Source organism: Peromyscus californicus, unplaced genomic scaffold (genome assembly GCF_007827085.1).
Source record: "Peromyscus californicus insignis strain IS unplaced genomic scaffold, ASM782708v3 Scaffold_7__1_contigs__length_154581171, whole genome shotgun sequence".
Lineage (NCBI taxonomy): Eukaryota > Metazoa > Chordata > Mammalia > Rodentia > Cricetidae > Peromyscus > Peromyscus californicus.
Genome location: NW_026294595.1, coordinates 141,519,818 through 141,535,575, shown reverse-complemented (window position 1 = coordinate 141,535,575; position 15,758 = coordinate 141,519,818). Strand labels below are relative to the sequence as shown.

Below are 15,758 nucleotides of genomic sequence, written 5' to 3'. Positions count from 1 at the left end.
GACCCCAGGAACCCCCTGTCTAACCACAGTGCTGGGGTTATAGGTATGTGCTGCCAGACCTGGCTTTTTCCCTGAATGCTGTGGCTCAGAACTCGGGTCCTAACGCTTGTACAGCAAGCACTTTACCTACAAAGTCACGCCTCAAGCCTGTGTGATTCATTTTGAGTTTTCTTTTGCCTGAAGCATGTCATTGGAGGGGATTCATCAATCTGTGCTTTGTGTCTGTTTGTTGGAGACCACCTTTCTCCGTTGGCTTCCCTTCACACCATAGCTTTGGCTGCATCCTGCCCTTGTGAGAGGCTGCTTACGTGCCTGCTCATTTTCACAGACCCACACCCATCCCCTAATGCCGTGTACCGTTGTAATTATTATGACTTCGTAGTCATTCTGATGATTGGGTCGTGGGAGTCCCGATGTTCCTTCTCAAAATCGTTCCGGCTCTTCTAGTTTCTTGCCTTTTCTTAGACATTTTATAATACAAACTAGCAAGGGTTTCAGAGTTGGAAAATGCTACAAAGAACCTGCATGTTTGATTTCTCCAATGAAAGCTGAGTTGCCTGTCTACACCTTTGCCTGGGGATGGATTGGAGAGTGGTGGCCACCTTTCAGATCAGTATCTGCGGTCTCTACTTCCCTTTCTTCTTGTCCTTAGCCTGTCTTGCCTCTTTCTGTCCCCAAATGCATGGCTTCTGCAGGCATTGGTGTCTCAGTCCTGGGGACTCCTGGGTGTCCTTGCCTGTGGGATCTGGAGTGCTGACAGCCAAGAGGAAGAGGACAACGATGGCAGGGGGGGCTGCCTGTGTCAGCCAGGACCCATCTGTGGTGTTGCTTGGCCCCAGGTGGATGGCCTGTCCGAAGGTCTGTGGAGTAGAGGACTAATGTTACCAAGTCTATCGAATGGGGCTAATGACTGCTACCACAGGAAGTTGTTGGGGGGAATTAAATGAAACGGTGAGCGCTTGCTGGGGTTAATTTTGTTTTTTATATACTGCTGTGGAGAGGGCACGTGTCCCTGTGTTGGAGGCATTGGTCTCCATTCCAGAGAGGAGGCTGAGTGATTGGAGATGCCCTGTGGACCATACAGGTGCAGTGCTGCAGAGCTCTGAGATGAGGTGTGCGACTCAGGCTGGTCCCATGCTCTGTGCCCTGCCATTCAGGACCCAATGGTCTTGTGAGGCCCCGTAAGTCACGTTGCCTTAGAGCTGAGTCTGTGAGCCCATTCCCGTGCCCTCCACAAGCTGCATGTGGCCTCTGGGGCCCCAGCTGCAGTTGCCATGGAGTCCAGCTGTCATCCCATCACCCTGTTGCTAGGCAGGTGTCTGGTTGCCGGGTGCTGCCTCCTTGGACCCCTTGGCTGCCGGAGAGCCTGTATGGGGCTGCTTCAGAGTGGGGCCCACATGGGGCCTGCATGGTTGTCTTAGTAGATGCTGTAGCCAGGGAAGCTTCTGGGTGCTTTCTGAGTAGTCCTGAACTTGGGGTCTGAATGATTCAGCTCTAGCATCACTCCTTAGGCTGGACAAGTCTCAAGTCTTTATTTCATACATGGAGACAAGGAAGGTTCATGATGGGAGGGAGGGAGGGCTGGGTCCCTAGTTACTGCCATGGGACCATTGGCACTGCCCAAGGTGGGGGACATACTCTACCTTGCACACTGAGGACTCTGAAGGGGTTGGGAGGGGGTGTCTTTCCCTGATGGGGAAGGGGAGCTTTCCATGCTATTTGGTACATAACCCTCCTTCCTTAGGGTTATTCTGTCCTGCTTAGACTAGACTTCTGTTTCCTTCCCATGTGGTTTGGCATCTCTTCTCCTCCCTGAGCGGCATCCCTGATGCCCTTTGCTGCTCCTCAGTCCTGCTTTCCAACCTTGCTCACACATCAAGCAGGCCCTTGCTCCAGGGCTTCTGCACCTGCTCTCCCACTGCTGCCCTGGGGTTCCTTCCGTTCTTTGGTCTCTTTGGGGTCCTTCCTGCCCATAGCACAGAAAGCCTCCTTTCCCTCGTCTGCTCTGTACCTGTCTACAGGGTGGAGGGTTTGCATTTTGCTTAAGTTCTGTCCCCAGCGCTGAGACCACAGTGCCAACCTATGGGGTGGTAGCAGGAGGCTGCACACCTCCCTTGAGTCCTACTCTGACCTCATGGAAAATCCCAGCAGGGCAGCCTGCACCGGGACCTGGGCTGGCCTGTTGTTTTAGCCCATTGGCTAAACCGCCCCGGCTCTCCAGCTTCTAGGTAAAGCTGGGCCTGGGGTCATGATACCACCCCAAATACCTGCAGTCTTGGTCAGCTGCTAAAGCATAGAGATGAGGCTGGCAGCTCAGGGTCCCTCAGCATAGAAGGAGAGCTCTGGGATCTGAACCTCTGAATCAGAGCTCTGAACCCCGGAAGCCACCTTGCCCTTACTTCTGGGCCCCATCCACAGTGGATGGAGCATGGGGACTGGCACAATGGGGAAGGCAAAGGACACCCCAAGTAGCAGCTTTTACACACACACATCCCCCTCCCCCCCTGCTTGCACAGCCTACCTCTTGGCCTCTTGACTTCAGCTACCGACTGGCTCCTCCACACAGCCTGCCCTGATGGTGCCTGCTGGGGTCCACTTGCTCAGACCTCTTGAAGCATGCTTGCAACCAAATTGATCTTGTGCAAGCATTTGCTGACAGGGGACCTGTTTCCACCACCAGGCTTAAAATGCCTCAGATTGGACTCTTCATACCACACACCCTCCAAACCACAGCCTACCCTGTTTTTGTAAAAGTGACTCTGGTCTAACCGTGTTGGAAGCCAGAGGCCAGGAAGCCAGCCTCCACAGGGAGTCAGCCTCCTGTCTCTCTCCTCTCCCACATTCCACCTTATAAATCACATGGGCTCTGCCTAGTTTTCAGTCTCCCTTACCTCCTGCCTCCTCCTTGCCCCTCCTCCACACTCCCTCCTCCTTGCCCCTCCTCCACACTCCGCCTGGCCCGCTCCTGCCTAGAGCTCTCTGTGACTCCCACCTTACCCAGAGGAAAGTCAGAGACTCTTTGTTGGCCCACAGGGTGCTGCCCGCTGGGCTCCCGCTGGGCTCCCGCTGGGTCTCTGGGTTCATGCCCTCCTCCGCGCACCTTTCCTCCTGTGATTCAGCCTCACTGCTCTGAACACGGTGGGTCCCTGCTGCCTCAGTGCCTGTGTACAAGCTCTTTGCCCTGTGTCAGGACCAGTCTACCTAGATGCCCACAAAGCTGCTTCTTCAACTTCAGTTAGCTATCAGCTTGGATGCCCTCCTCCTCCTCCTCCTCTTCCTCCTTCTCCTCCTCCTCCTTCTTCTTTTTTGTTTTTTTTAAAGATTTATTTATTATGTATACAGAAGAGGGCGGTAGATCTCATTACAGATGGTTGTGAGCCATCATGTGGTTGCTGGGAATTGAACTCAGGACCTCTGGAAGAGCAGTCAGTGCTCTTAACCTCTGAGCCATCTCTCCAGCCCTCTTTTTGGTTTTTTGAGACAGGGTTTCTCTGTGTAGTTTTTGTGCCTTTCCTGGAACTCACTTTTAGACCAGGCTGGCCTTGAACTCACAGAGATCCATCTGTCTCTGCCTCCTGAGTGCTGGGATTAAAGGCATGCATCACCATGGCCCAGCCTGATTCCAGCTTTTTAAGTGGGTTCTGGGGATTTGAACTCAGGTTCTTACATTTGCATGGCAGATACTTTTCCCTCTGAGCCATTTGTCCAGCCTATAATTATGTTTTTTAAATTGAAAGGAGAATGCTGGGTGGTGGTGTACACCTATAATCCTAGCACTCGGGAGGCAGAGGCAGGTGGATCTCCGAGTTGGAGGCCAGCCTGGTCTACAGAGAGAGTTCCAGGATAGCCAGGGCTACACAGAGAAACTCTTGTCTCCAAAAACAAAAACAAAAACAAAACAAAACAAAACAAAACAAAACAAAACAAAACAAAAAGGCCTCTTTACATAGGTGAGTGTTCAGGCCTAGGTGTTTAGTGCTGCATGGGTACTTGGTGTGTATTCTAGTGAGGACCAAGAATGCCTCTAGCAGTCAGAGGCCAGGAGCGGCTTCCAAGGCCCATGGAGAGGCAGTGGCTGGTCCATGTTCAGATCCCCAGGCAGCAGGTCCTGAATTGTGGCTGCATCACTGTCCACATTGTACAGATGGGGAAATAATAGTCTCAGAAAGGGTGGGTCACCCCAAATGACCAGCCAGCATATGATGTTTCCTGTAGCCCTCAGTGGGCCTTGGTAGTGCTGTGTATGGGGGAGGCAGACCCAGGGAAAGGAGCTTCTGGCCTTCTTTTCCTCCCTCCCTATCTTTTTTTTTGACAGGGTTTCTCTGTGTAGCCCTGGCTGTCCTGGAACTCACTCTGTAGACCAGGCTGGCCTCGAACTCACAGAGATTCCAAATCCTGGAATTAAAGGTGTGCGCTACCACACCAGCTGCTGGCCACCTACCTCCATGCTTTTTCTTCCCCGTGACTGTAACAAGTCATCATAAAGTTCATGCTTAAAACAACAGAAACTTGTTGCACAGTTCTAGAGGTCAGAAGTCGGAATTGTGCCCTGGGGAGCTAAGTCAAGTTGTCAGTGGCCTGGTTCCTCTGGAGCTTCTGGGGTAGGAGGGATCCGTTGACCTGCCTTTCCAGTTTCTAGAAGCTGCTCAGTTCATGTCTGTAGGCTAATCCTGCCTCTGACCCTTGATCTCCTGCCTGCCTCATTCCTTGGGTCCTTAGATGACCTTGGGCCCATAGACAGTCCAGATGCACTCTCCATTTCAAGGTCATTTCCTCCATCCCATAGCGTGGGGGTTTGCCAGCAGCCAGCCTCGGTGGTCCGAGGCCTGGGGGGGGGCCTCCCTGAGAGCCCTGTGTTGTTTGCAGTCTCTGGGCACCTTGGTCTTGTTACTCCTCCAAAGGACGTCCTTGTCTTCACCTGGTTGCAGAAGGTTGGGCTGGTGCTGGCCCCGGGGACAAAGGACCTGTTACAGAGCCTGAGGGAATGGCTTTTATGCCATTACCATCAGTGGGAAGTGAGTGTTGGGACATGAGACTAGGCCAGAGTGGATGCTGCAGAAGGTCACTGCCTAGATGCTGGATAGCCCAGAGGCTGGATCTCAGTTAGGTCCACTTGGCAGTATGTTCTAGAATTGTGGCTTTGGCTATTGAGAACCTCGGTCGTCTTTTCTGGTCAGTGGGGTGAAGCTGGTGGAAGCGGGCTATGCCATGGAAGCTGTGGGAACTTTGCTCACACCCGAGCTACTGCAGACCAGCCCTGTTGGTCTGTTCTTAAGCCCTGCTCTGCCCCCAGGAGCTTCTGCTGCCCTGGAATCCCCTCCCCAGGTCCTCAGCTGCTGCAGCAGAGAACAAAGAGGAAACCCTCCAGCCGCTGGGCCACCGCCCCCTCCTGTCCGGTTTGGAGCACCGCTATTGTCACCCTCTCTTGTGCATTGTTTCCTGGTTTTCCACAGTCCCTGGTAGAGTGAGGGGCTGGACTCAGGCCTGTCCAGGGACAATTGTTTGGGGAGATGGAGGGGAAAAAACCTAACCCTTGGACCTGGGTGTGGGGAGGATCCCAGAGCAATTGTCTCAGATGTCAAGTGTCAGGCCCACTGAGAGCAGCACATCCCATCCATTGTCCCCAAGTGCAGGAGCAGTGGGACCCCAGGATGGCCAGCTGCCTCGCCCTGTGCTCTGGGGCCCTTGAGTGATTGGCTTTGCTTTGTCCTCGAATTCCTGTAGGAAATGCCACCTAAATTAGGCCTGTTCCCAGACAACCGGCTTGTGGGCTTGTCCCTTGCTTTCAGCCACCTGCAATGCAGGCCTCTGTGGCCGAGGCTGGAGACTGAGGCTTCCAGGGTACTTTTGTCCGCTCTGTCTGTCCAGGCAAGGGTCTTTGTGTTTTGTTTTTGACAGTGTATCACTATATTCTGCACATACCAGTCCCCTGGACTCGAGGGAAGTGTGCTACTCGTGGGTTTGAGCCCTTAGGGTTGTGTCGTCGTTATGCGACCAGATGCGAGGTTATTTTGTCACCTGAGAAGAAGCCACCAGAGCCATTCTGTGTCCTTATTCTTCAGAAAATAGAGCTGAGACATGGAGACATAGGCATCTGAGACATAGAGTTTCTTGTTCCCATTCCTCAGGGAAGGGAGGCAAGGCCCAGAAAGATTGTTGTGCACACAGCAGGCTGGGGCACAGCCAGCACTTGAACCCGAGACACACGTTCTAGTGGCAGTTTTGTTAGCTGGGTCAGCTGGCTGAGGCTCACACCTAGGCAATATCAGGAGGCGGGTTTGGTTTTCTAACTATAGGCTGGAAGCCAGGGAATCGGCCAGATGGCTCCCATAACAGGGATCTACCTACCCACATATCAAGAGAGCATGCCCCACATATGAGTAGGAGGGATGCAAAAGATGCCCCTATAGATCTAGGGGATAGCAATGAGGAGACTCAGCAGGAAAAGGTCTGTGCTCCATTAGTGATGTCTGCCTTGGGCTAGGGTTTGGAAAGCCTCTTCAGGTTTCCTATTAGCTGTGTCTCTGTGTAGGAGAGGGTCTCACACTCATGCCCACTGCTGCAGGCAGGAAAGGTAAGACAGCAGTGAGTGTGTTGCATGGGAAAACTGAGGGAGCTTGCCTTTCGGGAAGGTGGTTGCTGCCTGGGCTCCAGCTACCTGCAGCCTTATGGGCGCTTGGAGATCATGTGCCCATTTTCCCAAAAGAAGCTAGGGTTGAGGCATTAATGGGGTATATGATATTCAAACTTAGGCACATGCAGTCCCACCTAAACAGAGTGTGGGTTGCTGTAGGAGGGCTTTGTGTTGTAGAGCAGGCTCTGAGTGGGCCTTGGGTGAGGGCTGGCAGGGAGGAATGGGTGGGGCTCTGTGGGGAGAAGTTGCTCCCCCTCTGTGGCCTCTCCTCCCCCACTGTTGCATGGCTCATGGCAGGTTGAAGCAGCTTGGGCTTTGCTTCAAGTTCCTCTTTGGTGGGGCACTGAGTGGATGCCTCTCATCAGGGCCTGGAAGGGAGACGGGGTGGAAGGTATGTGGGATGGATGATTGATGGATGTGCAAATCATCACATCTGTCATGTACTGAGGTACTGATGGATCGGACACATGTACTGAGAGGTTCATGCTAGGCTCTGGCACACCACAGCAGCTGAATGGACAAACCAGTAGACTGATAGGCGAACACAAGTAGCATCCCTGGTGTGGAATTTGACCATCAGCGTGTCTGTGGAGGAAGTAAAACAGTGGAGGGCAGGTGCTTCAGACAGGACAGTCTAGGAAGCCCCAGAGCCTCTGCACAGGCTATCCCTTTTGCCTAGAATGCCTTTCCCCCCAGATATTGCCGAGCTCCCCATCTCTTCATGGGGTCGGCTCAGACACCAGCCTATCAGACAGCTTGTCTCAGTCTCTCTCTTAGTTCCTCTTCTGAGCAACTGTCTGTCTACTCCCACAGCCAGCCCACTGGTTCCAGGAAGTTTGGTACTGAGCGGGTCACCTTTTCTAAAGAGATAGAGTTGACTCAGAGGTGCTGGGTGCTTCCAAGACTGGGGGAGGGGGGAGGGGCAATCTGCTGGGCATGGGCAGGGTGTGCAGGGCGTGGCAGGCAGCTTTGTTGCTGATGATAGGCCACACTGTCCTCTGTCACTGCAGGAGAGAAGACTCTGGGAGACAGTAAGTTCAGGTTGGAAAACACAGACTCCAAAAGGTACCAATAATCCAGGCCTAGTAGTGTGGATCTGTCTTCTCTGCTGTTTGAGAGGCTGAGGCAGGAGATTTACAAGTTCTAAGCCTCTGTGGCCTACAGAGTGAGTTCAAGGCTAGCCTGGACAACCCGGTGGAACCTTGCTCTATCAGTGACTTAGCTGTTGCTATGACAAAATACCTTGACAGCGGCAACTTAAGGACCAGAAGGTTTAAACTGGCTCACACTTCCAGGGTGCAGTCCATCATGGCGGAGAAGGCCTGGCGGCAGAAGCACAAGGCTGCTGCTGGTCACCTTGCATCTGCTGTCAGGACACCTGGAGGGGAATGCTGTCCCCAGCCCACTTTCTCCTTTTTATGTAGTCCGGGACCCCAGCCCATGGGATGGTGACTGCCTCCTCCCCCCATTCAGGATGAGTCTTCCTATCTCAGCCTAATCTAGATTGTCCCTCACCGGACATGCTTAGTGACTCTTAGTGGTTCTTTATCCTGTCAAGTTGACAATAGTGTAGTAGCCACCACACTGTCATGAAATAAAAACTGAACGGAGAGCTGGGGGTGTAGCTCAGTGGTGGAGACCTTGCCTAGAATGATGAGGCCCTGCCCTCAGTCTCTAGCACTGCAGACAAGCCTAAGCCCACACACACAAGGACAAACAGGATGGGGAGCACGTGGCCACGCCGGTGGTGTGGCCAACCAAGGTGTCTAACTCCTTAGTGATGACTGACATATGTCTGAAGCTTTCTCAGGAAACGGTGAGTAGAGCCTGTGCACACCCAGCTCCCGCTCCCTGTAGACCCCTGTAATCTGCAGAGAGCGCTGGGGTGGGGCTAGGAGCCCTCCCGCTGTCAATCACATTTTGTGTGCCGCGCCACTCCTGTGTGTCGGGCAGTGGCCTCTGAAGTGCTTGCTGCAGCTGAAGTGCCCACTCCTTTCATGTTCTAGAGGAGGAAACTAAGGCCTGGAGTGGGGGCGCAAATCACCTGTTCATACGCACCCTCATGTCACTGGCAAAGCTAGGCCTTGTGCTCACTGCACTGCTCAGCGTTTGGGCCCCTTCATGCCTGTGTGAGGCCCAGGCATTGAGCTGAAAACAAGATGAGTCTCCGAGAGCTCCCCTGTCCCTGGTCATTGTCCTGGCTAAGGGATCATCAGTGGCTCCTGTGTCATGAAATTGTCATTGCGTGGCTGCCCTGGGCTGGGGTGGAGAAAGGAGGTGTCGCTATACCCTGAGTGACAGGATAGTATGTCATTCATGGAAATAAGATCTTTGTGCTATGCATGAGGTCCGTGATCCTCCTAGGATCCAAAACAGGATTGTGAGTGGGTGGTGCATAGGACTGGGGTCTTTTCGGAACTCATGGTATGTTTGGGGGGCACCTCCCCATGTCTGGCTGTGGGGGTCTGCTGGGAGAGGCTATGGCAGCCCTTCTGCTGTCTTATAGGGCTGGTTTATTATTGTTGAAGGGATGGTTTATTCTGACTTTGCTGCCAGGATGCTACTGGTCCATGATCTTTGCTTTCTTGGACCCTTGGCCAATGGATCACAGTGGGGACTGAGTCCCATGGGCACCTTACTTCCTTTGTCCTTGGTGTGATCTGGGGGTGCCCCCACCAGCCCTCTCAGGTTTCACCATATGTCGAGTGAGGTCACCCCAGCTGAGGTGTGGGTGTCCTTGGGGACAGAGACCCCCTGTCCCTCAACAGCTCAAGTTGCCATTGTCTGTCTCCAGGAATGAGTGCAGGGCTGTGCTCTGGTCTGCGTCCCCAGGGAGATTTGAATCCTCCCTGGACTGTGACAGTAGTTCCAGACAGATGGTGTGGGTCCCCAGGCAGCTGCTGGCTGCTATGAAAGCCAGGGCCATCTGTGGCCCACGGTTACACACTGGAGATGCGTGTTTGGTCTGGGTTCTCGCCATTAGGCTAGATCACCGCATCCCAGTCTGTGGGTCCGAGTGAATGCTTCACAGTTCGGAGCCCTCAGTTCCCCTGTTCTGTAAAATGGGCATGCGGGACAGTACCCCCGCCCCGGGAGCTGCAAAGTTTGGAGAGTGAGTGGCAGTGATGGCACACACGTGCATTCCCAACTGCTTAGGAGGCTGAGGCAGGAGGATCACTTGAGCCCAGGAGTTTGAAGTCAACCTGTGTGACATAAGACCTGGTTTCAAAACAAAGAAAAGCCAAGCAGCAGGGCTCCCGATGTGACAGTCAGTCGGCTCCCAGCTTCTCTCCCTCATTTCTCACCCCCCCACCCCCAGTCTTCCTCCCCACCTGGGGTTTCCTGAGGCCACACCGTGGGCTGGGGCAATGCAGGCAGACGTAGTCATGAGTCAATCTGTGCTCTGCGCCTGGCAGCAGACCCTCAAGTGAGGAGAGGCCTTGGAGTGCAGGGCTGTGTGCACAGCCTCAGGCACCAGCAGTCCTGTTCTGGGGGGTGGGCGTACAGAGCACCCCTCTGCTGGGCAGGGAGTGACAGCAGCTTCCTGTGTGTTTTCAGGGAAGGGCATTCTGAGGGGTGTGTCCCATTCACTTGGCCCTGGACTAGGGGGTCTTAAGGGCAGACCACATCAGACAGTAAATGCCAGGGCCTATGTAGAGGCGGGCGTCGAGGAGGTCATGAGGCTGGGGCTGAGTGATTGGCATGGGGGCAGAAGATTCCCATTCTCCCAGGGTTACATGGCCAGGGAGGCTTTGGTCAGGGTTGTGATGGGTAACTCCTGAGGAAGGCTCTTTGGCTCCGCAGCTGCGCCAGACATCACTAGCTGACCATGCGTGCCTCTCTTCCTGCTGGGTCCTAACTCTGGAGACTGTGAAGACACATGCATTGTGTGTCCCAACAGTATGTAGGAGCCACTGTCCCTGTTCAGGTTTTTTGCTCTGTGGTTTTAGTTTGGGTGACAGATGCTGTCTCTTCATCCCCAGGTCTCAGTCTGCCTCATAGAATCTACAGACACGAATGCCTCCCTGGTGGTCTGAGGCCTTGGTGTGAGAACCATTGAGAGCCTGTGTGCCTCCTTCTGGGTGTGGGTCAGGGGAACTTTCTCCTGTTGTTTGAATTTGGCTCAGTCTAGCTGTAGATCTGCTTGATGCTCATCAGTCAGGAGTCTATGTCCCTAATCTCTATCCAACCATTTGACCCTGGAGCAGTTTGCACACCTGAATCAGGCAGCCTCTCTGTCCCCAAGGGGACTCACATACCCGAGCGTGGCAGATGTAGCCACGGTCCCAGAACTCACCCTGCACCTTGGGGATGTGTTCAGGGAGCCTTGTTTACAGGGGGACACTTGACACTGATGCAGAATTAGTGCAGTCACTCATGTTTGTGATTATATAAGGAAGGAGACAGCTGGGGTCCCCAAGAATCACACAGGACGTATTCAGAGAAGTGGCCAAGCTGTGAGTAAGCACACTAGAAAGCATGGGAGTGCAGGGAGAGACTGTAGGCAGACTTCTCTGTCCTGCCAGCTGCTCCCCAAATAACCACACAGAGACTTAATATTAATTATAAATGCTCGGCTGATAGCTTAAGCTTGTTTTTAGCTAGCTCTTACAACTTAAATTAACCTGTTTCTATTACTGTGTGCCACCTCGAGGTTTGTTTACCTCATGTACTTCCCATCCTACTCGCTCTGTGTCTTGTGGCGTGTTCTGGAGACTCCTCAGACTCCCATGACTCTGCCCTTCTTCTTCCCAGTGTCCTCTCAGTTTGATTCTCCCACCTAATCTCTTCTTGCCTAGCTACTGGCCAGTCAGCTCTTTTACTAAGCCAATCAGAAGGCACCTTGGAAAAGACTCACATCTTCACAGTGTACAAAAAGATTATTCCATAACAAGAGACAACCATATGCATTGTGGAGCAAGTCACCTGGTGGGCCACTTGAGCCTCGTGCCATGTGGGGAGATGGCACCTTGCCTCTTGGTCACTAGGAGGTAGAAGCTCTAGGATGCAAGGCTTTGATGTACCAAGTATTCAAGGTCCCCAGGACTATGGTTGAGCAGGAAAGTAGGTGTGGTTGATTGGTGATGTCTGCCACAGCTGCAGAAGGGCAGGAGGTAGACTGTGGGCTTGTTGTCTTCAGCAAGCTTCTGTTCCACCACCTCTCACTCCCTGCTCAGGTTCTTAATATATTTGTGGGCCAGCTCCTGCCAGCTATGACTGAGGCCTGCCCAGCCTGCCCCGCACATTGAGGAGGCCTCTGGGCCCAGAGGTGTCACCTGACATTGTTTATAGGTGCGTATGAGCACAGGCAGGGTGGAAGCCTGTGTGGGATTGGAGAGCCTGGTGTCCATGTGGCTGGTGCCTGGTGCCTAGTGGCACCTCTTAGGTCTCCCCTCTGCGGCAGGTCCTTCCGTGCTTCGCTTCCATTAGCTTATGCTTACACAGTAGCATGGCTAACACAGGCTCACCCCTATGCATGCTGCTGGGACCCTGTGTTCTCAGTCACCTGTGACTGCAGCTCAGACCAGGATATGAACTGTTCCCAGTGCCCCAGGTCCCTAAACACACCTGGCCAGCCTGTTCCACCACTCCTGGCTTCATGGTTGGCCTTTGAGGAGCCCTCGCCTGACTAGAGTTTGCCCAAGCTGTGTGGTGATGAGCATCCATTTACTGCATCCTTGATGTATGTAAAAATTGCTGTCATTGTTGGGATGAGGGGGCTGAATGGATGCTGAAGGGCTGGGTGGTCCAGGTGTGGACAGGGCTCTGGGGGAACCACAGGGAGCATCTCAGGACGGTGTCTTGCTTCAGGGAGCTGAACTCAGGTGTGAACTGCTGTCATCTGAGTGCTCCACTGCCGTCACGCCTCTGGTCCTTCAATGGCCCCATCAGTATAGAGGATGCCAGCACCGCCTGCAGGGTGGTGGTGCTGGGGCTGCTATGGCTGGGCCCAGAGCCCCCGCTGGCCCATTCTTTCCAGGTCACGAGCTGTTCTCGGTGCCCAGTGCCTGTCCTCCGTGGGTGGCCCGAGCCACCTATTGTCCCAGCACAATAGCAGTAGTCCAGCTCGTGTGAAGAAAGCAGGACAGGAAGCTCCATCTAGGTCAGCCCAGTGGCACTCGTACTTCCTGCCCGCCAGCCAGGGCGCCTATGCTGGGCGGGGCTACCTTTGTCTCCCTGTCTGGGTGGCTGGAGACGGCTTCCCGTGGCACCCCAGGCTTGGCTGCCACATCCTCTAGGAACCTCTGCCCCCAACCCTTCCTACTGTGTCTTTTCAAAAACAAGTTGAACTGGCGTCCAGGGGTTTGTGTCAGGGCCTCATGCCGTCTGCTGATCTCACCAGGGTCCAGTTGTGAGAAGAGATGTGAAGTCGCTGTCTTTCTGACCTACCGCCACTTCATCCTGTTTCATTTATAAGACACACACATGCCCCAAACATACATACACACACACGCGCGCGCGTGTGCGCACACACACACACAGACACACATATTTATACACACCACACAAACCTATACACACTGACACACATGTATACACACACATATATACACTGACACACATATATGCATACCACACACCCCACACAATATACATACAACACACACACACACACACACACACACACACACACACACGACATACACATATACATACACCATACACACAAAACACATACATGTGTACACACACAAACACACACACACACACACACCACACACACACACACACCCTCATATTTGGGGAGAGTAAAACTAAGATTCAGAGAAGTTGGTTCACTGTCCTGAGGTCACACAGCAGGATAGAGGAAGATCAGTGGTTTCCAACTCTGACCTCCATCCTAGCCGCAGTCTTGCTCTGTCGTGGCCAGTTTGACTCTTAAAAGCTGGTGTGCATTGTTTGAGCTCCATCTGTCTGTCTGTCTGTCTGTCTATCACGTATACAGTGTTCTGTCTACATATATGCCTGCACGCCAAAAGAGGGTTCCAGATCTCATTATAGATGGTTGGGAGCCACCCTGTGGTTACTGAGAATTGAACTCAGGACCTCTGAAAGAGCCAGTGCTCTTACCCTCTGAGCCATCTCTCCAGCCCTGAGTTCAATATTTTAATAATTCAAGGTAGGGAGGTGATGACTGCCGAGGGCAGGGAGGGCTTCTTGGAGGAGGTGGTGGATAAGATGGCGCTGGCTCAGGGCAGAACTGGAAACATGTCAGCAGGAAGAACATTTGCCAAGGTCCTGGGGCAGGAATAGGCTTGAAAGTGTGACGCCAGTGTGGGAGGATGGAGTGCTGTGGAGATCTGGACTTGAAGAAGAAGAAGAGAGGCATATTAGTTGCTTTTCTCATTGCTGAGATACTGACTTGACCCAAATAATTTAGGACAAGAGGAGTTTGCTCACAGTTCAAAGGTTCAGCCCATCATGGCAGGGGTGAGGTGTGCGAGGCGTGGTGGCAGGAGTGTGGTATCTGCTGTGTGGAAGCAGAGAGGATCGCTGGTGCCCAGCTCGCTTCCTGCTTGTGATTCAGTCTGGTACCCCAGCCCATGGATGGTGTCAGCCACACCGAAGGTTGTCAATGTGGCTCCTTGGTGATCTTAGTCAGGGCCTTAAGCTTCATACTGGGGAGTCATGGAGAGTTATGCTGAGCATTGACTGGATTTTAAGGGATCCTGAGAGGTGAGGAGGCTGGAACCCCCAGAGGCAGAGGTGTCATTGACCAGGTGGGCTGGGAGAGGCATGGGCTGTGGACTCTGAGGGACCATGGGAGTTAGGACCGGGAAGGCCATGGTTGGGTGCTCTTGGGCCCTGATAGATTGGGTTCTTGATGTCTGTACTCCCTGGGATCCAGGTGAACCTGTAAACTCAGACTCATCAGTAAAGTGATGGCATTTAGTCCAGACCCAGCCCTGGTCACCCTGTGGCTTATGGGTGGAAACAAGGTCACCTTCCACCTGTGGCCTGCCTGTGAACACCAGCCCATGTGACTGTGTGACAGCCCTGTTTACGGGGCCACCGTGGGTGTCGGTCCAGGTGACGGAAAAGGATCAGACAGCAGAGTTGAAGGGCCAGCCACCCCTTTGCCACCTGCTTCTGCCTCCCTCGATACCACCACAGTCTGTCTCCCTGGCACGTGCGGAATCTCCTTAGACAAGCGTGGTGGGATGGAACATGCTCTCAACCCAAGGCAGGGACACCACATGCTTGCCTGGCTTAGTCCCCTTGGGCCTCACTGTAACCAGATGCGACAGATTGATAGCTGATGGGTCCCCTGGGTTGGGGGACAAGTCCATGGACTCCTTTTCCCAGGGGTCTCTATGTGACCACTGCACAGTTAACCTGGGCCAGGCCTCACATCCTGAGCCCAAAGTCTCTAGGAGTCTAGCCTTCGTTTCCCTTAGGTTGGGTCTCTCTCTTTTCCTCCATGTCCTTTCCATCCTTAGCCATCCCTGCGGCCTCCACAGTAGCTCCTCCTCTGCTGCTCTGTGTCACCCAAGCTCTGTAGCTGCCATCATCCCTCCTCGGTACACTCCGCTTCCTCTACTCTTACCCTGAACCCACGACATCCACTTCTTCCCAGTGACACGTCTTCTCCAGCACTCCAAAATCCACACCTGTAACCCTAGCACCGGGGATGTGGAGGCAGGAGGACTGAGTTTTAGGCTAGCCAAAATATAAGGAAGGATGAGGGGTGACGGGGAGGGAGGAAGGAGAAGTGAATTGGGGGACATGTAAAAACTCCTAATTTTGTTTTTTCTCAAAAAAAAATAAATAAAGGAGGGGTGTTCTAGCGATGCAGCCTGAGATAGAGTGCCTGTCCAGCATGCACAAGGGCCGGAGTTTCATCCCAGCACATACCCCCCCCCCCCCCTTCGCTAAAAACCATCATCACGTCTGGTGACACCGGGGAGCTATCTTCTCACCTGGCCCCATGTGGACGGGCAGTGACTGTGCCTGTGTGAGCACTCGGTTGCTTTGGAGTGCCCTGTGTGCTGCTGTTTTAGTGTGAAGAGAAGAGACAGTGGGAATAGATGTGTGTGCATGTGAACACACGCTTGTGTGTGTGGCCATCTGTGACACCGGGGAGCTGAGGTTCCCATGGGGACAGTGAGGGCCTCAGTGGTAG

General features: G+C 53.5%; 1 protein-coding gene across 1 annotated transcript in view; it reads left to right on the top strand.

Moving 5' to 3' along the window:
* Prex1 (phosphatidylinositol-3,4,5-trisphosphate dependent Rac exchange factor 1) overlaps window positions 1–15,758 on the top strand; it is a 155,481-nt gene that overhangs the window by 51,716 nt on the left and 88,007 nt on the right. The gene's annotated exons all lie outside the window — the stretch shown is intronic.